A 12,978-nucleotide genomic window follows, 5' to 3' on the forward strand; every position below is an offset into this window, starting at 1 on the left:
GTGATTAAAAGGCAGGTTACACTGTGAATTGATGAGATTGATGCTACTGGTAACATTGCAATGCTAGACTTTGGCATAGTTTGTATGAGTTAAAGTTACATTTGCTTCCTCTGAATAAAACCATAGACTACTTTGTGGTTACAAACCTCTTAACTCTGAATTGTGGCCAAAAGCAGCAGTGACTCTCACGTCTGACCACCACTTCCAAACACCAACCAGTGCTTGGTTGAAGCTTCTTTTTAGAAGATCCACAACAGGTTGAATTAACAGGACGTCATCTCTTAACTCACATGTTGCATTGCTTTTTTCTGTCCTGTGACATTCGGGTTATGCATCTCTTTTTCTGCCTTTTATCTCATTTCTATCTTGTTGTCTGTGGTCTTGCTCTACTCAGCTTGTCCATTTCTCCCATCACAGTTGCCGTAGTCACTTCCTTTTTGTTCTTTTTGTGGTGGTAAACTATGAAATGACTCACTGCCGTCACTCACAGCTACCGAGTGTGTCACTGGTGTGTTTGCTTTTACGTGGTAACTACTGTTCACACCTTACTGTTTGAGCGAGAAGTTCACTTACTAGCTCCTTTCCCTTTTCTGCAGACCAGTTATGGCACAGAGTGGGTGAACGTCAGATTGTCCATTTCAGAATGTTACACCAAATGACTGACAATACTGTTCAGTTCATGTCGGTCAGGACAGAGTGAAAGTGAACTCTCATGCACCCTGAAACTGAGAAAGCTAAATGGAACCAGCCCTAATTCATTTGACTATTTACAGTGTGTTTTTCTGTGATTTGTCTACTGTGACCTGTCAAAATAGCTGCTGTGAAAAGGGCTCATTCTTTTTAAGAGGCTATGAAAAGAGAAACTTCCATATCCACAGTCTGCATCCATCAGAGAAACCGAATAAACCATTAAATTGCATTCACTGGGAACTTTGGGGCCTCCAGAGAGTGTGTTTTTAGAACCCCATCCAGGGACTGAAAGTCTCTTCTGTACAAACCCATGGAAATCAAAAGGAGCTTTTCAAGCTTGGTTTCCACAAATTAAAATATAACACCACTTTTCTTTTGCATGACTCTAATCCTCAAGTCTAATGTAATGATTGATCACACGTTGTTAAAAAAGGATGGATATTCCGTTTCTCGCGTAGACGTAAAACATACACGACATTCCTGCCAATAGTTTCACGCTTCTCAAGCAAATGCAGGTTTTTGATTACGTATGTGCCAAGGACAGAAGCTGAGCCAGTAAATAAGGAAGCTAAACATAAATGCAAACAACACATGTTTCAAGAGCATTGGTTTTAATGAGGAAGGGAACACATTAATCAATGATTCACATTTTGATTTATCTTGTAAACTACGGAATATGAACAGCATTTGTTTATTTGACAGGATGAAATATCCACATGTAGTTTAGTTCAATGTGTTTAATGTTGAATAGGATATTGCAAACATTTTCACTTACAAAGTGGTCAGGAGTTTCAGTCACTGAAATGTCTCTATTGTGTATTTGAACTACTTGATTAATAATAATTGAAATTAGGTTTATAATTGATTAGTTAAGACGTAAACACCAATCATTTTACATCTAATTGAGTTATTTACCAAAAAACAGATTCACAAAATAAAATATTAATAACAGTTTTGTGTGTTCATTCCAACCAAACATTTCAGTTGTAGGCACCTACATTTTTTTATTTTTATTTAACCTTTAACCGTTGTGTAACCCTTAAAAACCTTGAGTCCTGGCCAAAATAGGCAGCAAAACACAAAACACACAACAGTTACAAATTTACACAATTAAAACACAAACAGAAAGCATGTAAAAAAAATTTACAAGCACATTATGAAAAACAAGTGCAAGTGTTATAGAATTGGCCTATACAGACTGTATAGACACATACGGTCATATACAATTTTATTTTAATAATTTAAGTTAATTTAAATAAAAGTCTTCATAAAATGTGCCCATCATATCATTGCAGAAGTCACTTGTCAACTGTTTTCTTTTTTTCAGTGATTAAGACATGTGGGGTTTGTGTTGCTTTGGACAAAACCAACAACCTGAATGGCCTGAATATAATAAAATGAGAGTGAGAAGCTATAATTAACAATACTAGTGCAGTGCCCGTGCAAAATCTGTTTTGTGTGTGTTTAGTCATTGTTGGTTTGGTGTGTTTGAGTGCTCATTGTTACTATTACACAGCAAAAGTTCAGTGACATTTGTATTTGTGTATGGTAGAAAGCAAATACTGATACTGACATAATGGCATACAATAAATATGGGAAATTGAACTACATGGTTGCATAACAGTTAGTTGGTTGTCACCGGGAAGGCAGAGCTAGAGTTCAGTAGGGTGACAGCTGCAGGAAAGAAGCTTCCCCTGAACCTGCTGGTGTGGGTGCGGAGAGACCTGTAACACCTCTCGTAAGGGAGTGGGCTGCACAGTCTGTGGTTGGAGGCACTGTGTTCGTCGTTTGCCTCAGCTTCACTGCACCTTGTCTCACTCACAGTGCTGTGTGAGTGAGAGGGGGAGTGGCTGCAGTAGAGTGGCGAGAGCGGCGAAAGCCAATGCGTGCTTCTTTACCGATATTTCTTTTGCATTACTTCTCCAAACAACGTCAAACTTGGCACTGCACTTACTCCTGCCTGTAGCAAGACACCTGTCAAATTTGAAATCAATCGGACCATTGGTTCGAGAGATATGCAAATAACACACACATACAGACAGACAGACGTTCCTGGCATTTATAGAGAGTATAGCCCTGGATAGTATATAAAAAGTGGACATGGTCTTCCAGTTTTCTGGTTGAAGCCAACTTGGAAGTAAGAACATATTGAATTGCCACCAGACTCTGCTGTTTTCAGTAAACATTTCTGTGAGGAGTTAATCACTAGTTTCAGGTCTCCTCACTATAACATAATGTCTTTTACATATATATATATAATTTTGTAATTTATGTTCCCATTTAGAGGAAAATAGATAATAATAAGAATGGAAATCAGTGTGATTGACAGCTGGTAGTCCAATAGCAGCCTGGTCTCAACGTCCGGTTGCAAAACATCAACATGTTGCCGGTGACAGACGCTAGTCTGGTGGCTTCATAGTGGGAGTTCAGACTCTTGTGAGTGACATCATGACCTGTTGCCACTTGGAGACAGCATATGTACAAAATCATGTTTGTTATGGAAAGATGAATCAGTGATGAGACTATATGTCGTTGCATCCCTGCGTGGGATCATGACATGTGGGTGTCTGATAAAAATGACTTTCACCCTGTCTGTCCCAGAAGCTTTCATCTGCCCATGATCCCTGCCTGTCTCCCTTCTTTTTCCCCCCTCGACTTGGTCCCGCCGAGAAGACGTCCCACAATACACTATCCCCAACCCTAATTACTGTTTACTAGAATCAATTCCTCTCTCCCTGTCCTTCTCTTCATCTCTCTCTCGCTCCCTCTGTCACTGTCTCCCTCCCTTCCTCAGTGTACCAGGGAGCATAGATGATGTGGTAATTACATCTGCCGACTGCTGGTCTGCCGCAGACGGCTCCGCAAGTCTCTCTGCTCAGAGAGAAATTAGAGAGTGCTCAGTACATGTCCAGGACTGCAATCAGAATAAATACTCTGTGTATGAAATGTGTTAATTTGTTTATTTATGAGACCTCTGAATTCCAGGGCCCTTCTCTTTGCTCCAATGTTTTGGTTCACGACAGGAGATCAGCACCAAAGCACCAAAAAACACAGCTCTGCCTTTACACTTTTGATTTTGCTTTGGTGTGACTGATATTTTACCACTAAAAACATTTAGTTTTTTAAATACCAAGTGCATATCCTCCAAAATTCATCATCTTTTTTAACTCTGCTTTGTCCTTGTATGTTTGCACATTGTGTGTGTGTCAAGTTGCGGGGTTGGAATTACAGTTTGTAGTAAATGAACAGTCACTTATTTTTTAAACAGAACCTCTTTTCCCACTCTGAGGATCTGTAGGCCTTAAATTGGATGATTTTGGTGACCAACAATTCCTTCAATTAAATATTGGATGGGTGTTATAACACACAACACTGAGATATAACATGTAACCGAGATTTGTAAATGTGTTTGTTGTTTTCTGATCTCGAAAAACTTTGAAACCACTATCGTCTTAACCTTTGGCACGTGTTCTTCAACTTTCACTGAGGAAAAAAACTGACACCGACCGACGGATTGACAAATAAATACTGTAGATGAAATTCTTGTATCACAGCATCACTGCATCAAAATATTAAATCTAAGAGATGAATACAAAGTAGGTAAAATATATTTAAAAATGGTGATAGTATACAGTTGTATAAAGAATGCAACAAATAAGAATAAAACTTAGAATGTGCATAATATGATAGTATGATAGTGTAGTGATTGTAGTGATTTAGCATCTTCTTCTTCTTCTGTGTGAATGGTACCAGTACCTATATATACGCAGTACTAATTAAAAGTCTGTCTACTTTCTTAAATCCCCTACAAGTGTAAACAAAACAATATCTTTGTTTTGCATTGTGTGCAGGACTTTGTCTTCTATAGCATCACATTCATCACACATTCTTCTCATCTAAGTCTTGGGGGAAAAAGAGAATAAACATATTTCATATGTTCACTTAAGTATTATATGCAGTGAAATTGCAGGCTTGTCTTGCACGAGTCCACTCCCCTCCATTTTCTCCCTTAACATTGCTTCTTTCTTTTTCTTTTTTCTTTTATGAGTTCTCTTTTTCTTTGTCTGGGTGAGTCAGACTCTTCAAGACAAAATGTAAATGTTGTGCAGATAGAAATGCAAGGCTATAAACACTTATACTCTATACTGTACTTCCACAAAATATCTTTTAACTATTTGCTGGACCAAAATGTTAATCATTGGCATTGGCCGATTATGACTGATTCATCAATACAAATTTTTGTTCTCCGAAACATGATCAATGTTGCTGTTTTTTCATTCATTTTTACTTTTTGATTACCTGTTTTATTATTTAATATCTAGTTAATACATTATATTGCTTGAAAAACTGTGTATTGTTGCTGAAGTTAAGTCATGTTTTGCAATTATCATTAAACAGTTATGTTTTATCAGAATGGGGGAAAAGAAAATACATTTGTTCTATATATCGGCCATAGAAAACCCATATTGGCCGACCTCTAATAAAGTTTCTGGCTTCTTGACAAGCAGCAGAACTTTCACTAAACCCGTCAGTCAAAGCAAAGAACCACTGTTTCCTCTCCTTTCCCAGCGTATTTCCCATTTCGCATTGAGGGACTCCATTTTCAGACAAAAATATAGTCAAAGGGACGCAGAGCTGCTGAGGGGCGCTTTCTTTTTCCGCTCCCAGATTTATGAGCTGTGCAATGAGACAGTCGGCAACTCAGGCCATTAAAAGATTATCTGGATTTTTCACAGGCATATTGGGATAATTTGGTAATAAAGTCATTACATTCATCAAGGTGGAGGATCACAGCGAGGGAAGATCAGCCCAAGCATGTGATGTGACACATCTGTGATTTTTTTTCATGTTACATTTATATTCTTCATTATCGAGGGACGCCATGGCTTCCATTCTCATACCGAACCACTGTCGTGGTTGATTTCTTATCATTTGCTAATGATGCTGAGTGATGTAGCCAGTCATGAGGTCTTCAGTGTTTCTTTGCAGCTCTTGTATTTCAATCATCTTCACATGTTTTTCCTTCCTTTTCCATGTGAGAATCTTTGCTGGAACAGAGAAGCAGATGATGGGTTAGCGCAAAGGACTGACAGAGTAGGGCTGGGTATTAATTAATAGTCAATGTGGTACAAATATTGACATCTGGATTTCAATTCCGATTCCTGAATGATACTATTTTTCGATATCATTATATTAAATCGTTTTGGTCAGTGTTTATTGCAATAAATGAATGAGCTGATGATTGTTGCGTGGTGTGTACATATGTAACAATACACACACAAAAAAAGGAACACAAAACAACCCCCGGTAAAAAAAAACAACTGAGAATCAGTCACTTGTAAATTACAGTGAAAGTAATTAATGAATAAAGCTGCAGCTCTGCTGAGAGACTGTGAGGTATAATTCTGCCACAGAATTGCTCTGTCTGTGTCACCATAGACTGTTTAAATGCCCAACACTAATACACAAACTGTAGGAAACAGAGAAGCAAACTGGAACTCCTGCAAAAGTGCAAAAGCTGTTGCATTTGCACTTGTAAAACAGACATTTTGATACTTATTTACATTAGAAAAAAAAAATCTAATAAATCGAAAAGTCAGGTTCATATAGTAACTTCCTTTGCATTCATTTGATTCCAAATCAAGATACGCTGAGTGATGTTACATTGGTGATATGGATAATAGTAACTATTGAACACAGAGCAAATTCCTGCTCTCATATTTATTCTGTGCATTTTAGATCTTTCCGACATACCTTCATTGAGCAAACAAGACATTTCAGAAGTTAGGTAATGCCTGATTAGGACCAGGTTTTGGCCTCCATGAGCACTACTGGTCCTGACAAGGTCAGTGTTTATGCCAGAAAAGGTCCTGAAGATGTGAGAAATGCACCTCTTCTCCTGAGGAATGAGCTCTATCTCTTGTCATAGCCTTACTGTCCTGTTGACACTGATGAGATTAAATCCTTAGGAAATTTGATTCGGAGGACAACACATTTTCAATATTCAATGATACAGACCGTTTTGAAGTTTGATGCCCAGTCTATGACAGACTGTTCATGTTGAGGAAGGCTGAGTGACTACACAGCAGTGACAGGCAGCGGATGTTTGAGGGTCTGGCGTGTAGCCTGTAACTTACCTCAGAAGATGGATCGACCCGGACTCTTAATAAAATAACTAGTCAGTCTTTTAGTGAAATTGTTCCCATGATGGATCACGCACTGATGTCAAAACTGTCATTTTTCCACCAAACTCAAATCACTCTTGCCGTGATTCCATGTGCCCTGAAAGGCTTGACATTAACGCCGTGCTGAATTTCTTGACCCAGTGCATATAATCAATAAACACATTGGCCCTTTAAGCACAATCATTTTTTAAGTAATGAATGAAACTGCACGTGTCAGCAAACATTTATATCAGGACATGAATGGACAGACACTGTGTGAGGCCAACTTCATTATTCGTGACCTAAACTAATTCATGTGGCTTGAGTGTTTTGGCCGTTTTACCACGCTTTACTTTCCAACACTATTATCTCCGAGTGTTAACTAGAACTTTAATTTCGCCAAAGGCTCCTGTCACTGGACAACAACGGCTAAACCAGATGCTTTAATCTCAATAGTCAAAGCAGTAATCACTCATTTGACTGGACCCACTCTCGCAGGCTGTGTTTTGTCCTTGGATTTTCAGGGATAAGGGTCTTGGCATGAAGTGGTCAAGAGCAATTTCATCGAAAAAGGCAAAGCATGAATCTGGAGGTGTGACGTCATCACTATGACACACTTGTGTGATATCATAATCGTGAGGTAATGGCGGGAGGGGTGCGCGAGTTTACGACTCTGGCGCACGTTCACTTTTACCGTCAGCCGACTGCAACGGGGTACTAATGAGAATAGATGGCCTGCCTCGAGCAATCCATGTGTGCCTGTGTGTGTGTGTGTGGGTGTGTGTCTGAAAGGCAAGGTGCACATGTTCGTACTATGATGAATTGATATTTAGTGACTCATTGGTGGAGCCAAGTAAGGGTTGATACAAATGACCTTCAGGTACACACCGGAGGCGGACACGAGGGAAGCACCTAGTCGTTCGCATGAATGTGATTCATTTTTCCTGTGACACATTATGCTCTTAGACAATGTCCTGGGAAACACTGGTCCAGACAATTCCTAACCACTCATCACATGAATATCTATGTGAACTCAGTCAGTCTGAATGAGTAAAGGTTGAGTCTGTTTTCCAAATTGACTGCGGTCTGAGCAGTCGCCACTTCTTCTCACACATAATCCATCGCCCCCTATTGTCTGGCTTTTAATGTATTCACTGTTGCGAAATCTTGTTGCTATAGTTTGGACATAAACCAAACAAGGTTTCCTCTTCTGTGGGAGTCACTCTGAGTCTATATATTATACATATGTATGAATTGTCTTAACTCTGGTGAACAAAAAACGGTGTTTTTAACCGAGGTGCTTGTCTCTGCCGTGGCTCTCCTTACTGAGCAAGAGATGATGCTGCCGCTTCATTTAATCAACCATTGCCGTGAACTAAGAAAAAAATGAAACCAAAGACAGTCGCCTGTTGCTCCTGTACGGTGTGTTATGTGTTGTGTGTGGAGAAAAATATTAAAAAGGATGGTGGAGGTTCAAAACTTAATTATAGACATTCCAAAAAGTTGAGACATTTTCATCTTGGTGCAACACATCGCAGCAGACACATGTCACGACTACATCGCTCCTGTTTGTGTTTCTGTTTGCTTGTAAATAATGTATTTGTGCTCACAAACTGTTCTTCATGTGAACGGCCCCTACGGGATCCTTGCTTTTCTCAAGGTCGTGTCCCTTTTTCTTTCTCTTTTTTCTTCCTTCCGTGTGAGACAAATGTGTGATTTTACATGAAGACAAATCGGTCAGTCAAATAACTTGTTGAAAATGTGGTGTGGTTGTTAACCACAGTTTTTGTCTGTTGTTTTTTTTCCAATTTTTTAAAACAATAAATCAATCTTAACTCAAGTCACTTCCTCTTTTGTTTTCTTTTCTGCTCCCGGCTGACGGTAAAGACTTAAAACATTTTGTCATCTACATGCTGTAGTTGAGGCCAAATAAAATTGGTAAATTAGAAAGAGCTGAGCATGTAAAAAAGAAAAGAAAAAAAAAGTTAGGCCAATTCACTTATTCAGTGGCCAGAATAGTGCTCATTGTTGTATGACTTGACTCCATTTGTTAACCTTTTCAGAAAAATATAGAATGAGGGATGAATGTGTGTGTTTAATATTGCTGCTCTTTCGTATTAGTCCACACAAACAGAGAGACAGCAAATTGTAAAATCTCACACTAACACAGTCGCTACGACAGAATCCCTAACGATCTGTCAAATCTAGATCTTATTTCATCATATGACAAAAAAACAAACAAAAAAAAACAAAAAACAGGCACTTAGTCATAGATAAAATGATTGAATGTTTTCTGTCTTTAATTAGACAGGAAACCCACATTAAACCTGATTGTCTTGACAGCCTAATTGGGAGCAACATTTGACAAGGCTGAATGTGCAGTGGTGACCTGCCATTTCATCGTCTATTACAGCCGCTTAGTCGTGAAAATGTGACCTCACCCCAGCGATCACATGTGCCAAAGTCACCCTGCAGAAATGACATCATGGATAATGATGTCATCCCAGGATTCCAGACCTTCTCCTTTTCCCACTTAAATGCTTTTAGGCTTGTCTGCATACATACACACACACATACATGCACGTACACTCACTTTTCCCACATGCGTGCTCCCTCTCATACACGTATCGTGTGTATGTTTAAACACACACAAAATGGCACACACACACAAACACATATGGACAGCACACATGCACACACCCACTCGAGGAGCCTCGCCCAAGACTGAGTCGTGATCTAAACAAGACAAACATACAACAGATGCGATAAGGATCTCATTTGGCCTCAGAACAAATAAAGCGACTCTGCAGAAGTAAACACGCCTAATAATAAGCTTGTAAACCCTCGGTTCTCTGACAAAAGCCAGCTCCTTATATTCTGCCAGGAAAAAGCTACTGCAAATCAGACTAAATGTAGAACCATTCAGCTTATTTAAAAGAAAAGTCAGAAACAGCATTGTCAAATTGTGTTCATTTTCAGAAGCTTAACGTTAAAAAAACAAACAAACTAGGACCTAAAACAGGACCTTTCTTCTGAGCGTCAAACGAGCTGTGTGTTTGCAAAAATGCTTGAGTCTTGAGTTTTCCCTCAGCGTGAAACAGTGAAATAAATACAAAAAGATTATTAACTGCAAAAGTAGCAGTGTTTGTATAGTGGCATCCATCGTACCATCGCAGTACGTGAGGTTGCGCAGAGTTTCCGAGTCGGAAATCCAATCCATGACTTTGGGAATTTCAAGTTCTAACTACAGGTGGAACATCTCAATAGTCTTCTGGTATGAAAAATGAAGGCCAGGAAGTATGTACGGATGTACTTCCTGGGATGTAGCAGTTTGCCACCAGAGGGACAACTCTGCTAGTTACAAACAGAACTTCATCAAATGGAAGTCCATGAAAAAATGTGCTTCTGTTTCTCACGCGATTTATAACATCAGTAATTAAAAGTTCTTGTTCAATATCACATGATGTAAAAGATTGTAAATTATGTTCCCATAAAAAAAATTTGATTTTGAAATAGGCATATACATATGTATGTATATATGTATATGTATATATACATATATATGTATATATACATATACATATATATATACATGTATGAGGTTGTGAAATGAAACGGAAGACTATATCCATTTTTATAAACATCAGCACAGATGTGGTTATGCTCATGTGTATTCATTTATTTGGCAAAAATAAAAATGGTGGTGTTGTAATGGCAGCTGTGGATTGCAATAAATGACTTCCTTTTCTGACTGATTCTTTACCCCCCGACTCTCTTCTCTCTCCCACGCCCCCCTTTCAAACCCGTACACATGGCTCCCCCATGGTCTCTGTGCCCAGTGCCTGACCTTAGTAAATACGTGGCTAATTTGAAGCATGTGGAGGCAAATTGGAAACACTGAGCTTTTAAAACTGCAGACTTTTCTTCTGCACATGCTAATTCCTCCCAGGAGATCCCATCAGATGAAAAGACCCAAAACATGTCAATGTAAGGGCAACATTTGGGCCCACGGGGGTGAAGGGGGGGGATGGGGAGTGTGGGAAAACGGGGCTTGAATGGTGGTTCGAGTTACAGAAGGTGTAGAGGTGAATTTATTCAAGTTGTTCCTTAATAAAACACCTCTGCTACTCTAGTGCCTTTTTTAATGTTCCCCCTTTATCATTCACTTAATCACTCACTCACTCTCACACACACACACACACACACACACACACCACTGGAAAGTCTTAGTGCTCTTCCTCCTGTTCAAGGCAACAACAGGTGCACGCAAGGCAGGAGTGCACCTGCAGGAACGTGTGTTTGTGAGTGTGTGAGTGTGTTAGAGACTCTCAGTTTTGTGTATGAATTGCTCTCCTGACATCATCATAAAAAGAGGAAAAAAAGCCCCACAGACTCAAGTAAATTAATCACTACTTCATTTTATGCACATTTTATGTTCTGTAAATCTTCAGTAAAAGGCTGAAAATATTTTGCAATATTCTTTGGCGACCCTAAGCTAAATTAACTAACATACAGTAGATATATATATAAATCTATCTCTTGGAAATAGCTGGTTTACTTGTTTTGAATGATATTTTGTGTCAGAGAAAAGGCAGTTTGATTCCCAGCTCCGCTAGTCTACAAGTGTGAGTGAATGGATATGAATGGGTGAATGGCAAGACTGTAGTGTAAAACAGCTTTGAGTGGTCATCAAGACTAGAAAAGTGCTACATAAATACAGACCATTTACCAGTACCATTTAATCATACACCATATATTAAAAAAAAGACATATTTTGCGAAATTCCTCCTGGAGCCAAACAGAAACTCCACTGGTTTCAATGGGAAAAAAATGTCCTAGAAGTGAATGATCTTAATCACTCAAGCAGGTCCCCTTCAATAGCACATGGTGTCAATTATGTAAATTATATTCCCATTTTGAGTAAAACAGCCAATAAAGGAAGGCACATACGAGTGGATCAGTCTGATTGACAGCTGGTGTCGTCCAAGAGGAGCCTGGTTGATGGTGACATGATTCTGAAGGCATCAAAACAGGAAATCAGATTCTTATGGGTGATGTCACGACTGGTGGCCACTTGATCTCGAAAACAAATGCAAAGTTAAGTAATAGCATGGTAACATGAGCTAATTGCTAAATTAGCCCTGTGCCAGTGTTCACACTTGTAAACCAGCAAATGCAACCAAAATAATTCTGATTCTTTTAAAAGTCAGAATATTTCATTCTGAACCATCTCTTGCATAATAATTATATATTTCACTGCTACACTTGAGGTTTTGAAAGCTTTTTTTTTTTTTGCAGTAAATAATCCCCCTCTGTACGCTTGGCAAAAAAAGAGATCTTCAGTTTTCCAACAATCTGGAGGATTGGTGTTCCGCTTCGCTTCCACAGACAAGCTTCATTGTTGGTCTAAATTTAGCGCTGTCCCCTCTGGAGGCCGGAGCAGGTGGAGGTGACGGGGGCCTTGGCCTGCACTCATGGGACAGACGGGTGAACTCCATGACCAAAGCCCCAGACCTCACAATCTAGTTATAGAAATGATAATGACATCCCCCACCTTACAAACACACACACGCACACATAAACAACACAATGAGTCTGTTATTGCCTCAGAGTGATGGTTATAATCTGTGTCATGCAAGGTTACAATCCCGAGCTGAAAACAACAGATTTCACTGGCAGAGTCTAAAACCACTTATCAAAACTCGTCAGCGCCACCACATTAAAAAAAACTCCCGCCATGCCTCAATATTTTCAGACTTGGAACATGTAATTTGAGACCAGCCTTTGTGGGCACAAAGTCTCCAAAGCTCACCATTGTCCCCTCTGGAGAGAGAGCGAGAGCGAGAGAGAGAGAGAGAAGGAAAACACACACACACACACACGCACACACGCACACACACGCACACACAAACATCAAAATGCAGCAACTTTACCTTTCGGCCATCATGACTCCCATATCTGCCTCTACACATGATGTCTGTCCCCACCATTTCTCATCTCAGAAACTTGCTGATCCCCATATTGCCGGCCCATTCACGAGAATGACATCATTGGATCAGATTGTGCCAACTGTGCTCAATAAAGCCCAGGCGTGTTTGAGTGTGGGAGTGCTTCTGCTGCTGCT

General features: G+C 39.5%; 1 long non-coding RNA gene across 1 annotated transcript; it reads right to left on the bottom strand.

Moving 5' to 3' along the window:
- Positions 1-5,324: 5,324 nt before the first annotated feature.
- LOC122786248 lies at positions 5,325-12,978 on the bottom strand. The gene is made up of 2 exons (XR_006362416.1): positions 12,788-12,978; positions 5,325-5,738 (listed from the first exon to the last, which is right to left on the bottom strand). It is a non-coding gene; the product is annotated as an uncharacterized LOC122786248 (long non-coding RNA).

This window comes from Solea senegalensis, linkage group LG2 (assembly GCF_019176455.1).
Source record: "Solea senegalensis isolate Sse05_10M linkage group LG2, IFAPA_SoseM_1, whole genome shotgun sequence".
In the NCBI taxonomy this organism is placed as follows: domain Eukaryota; kingdom Metazoa; phylum Chordata; class Actinopteri; order Pleuronectiformes; family Soleidae; genus Solea; species Solea senegalensis.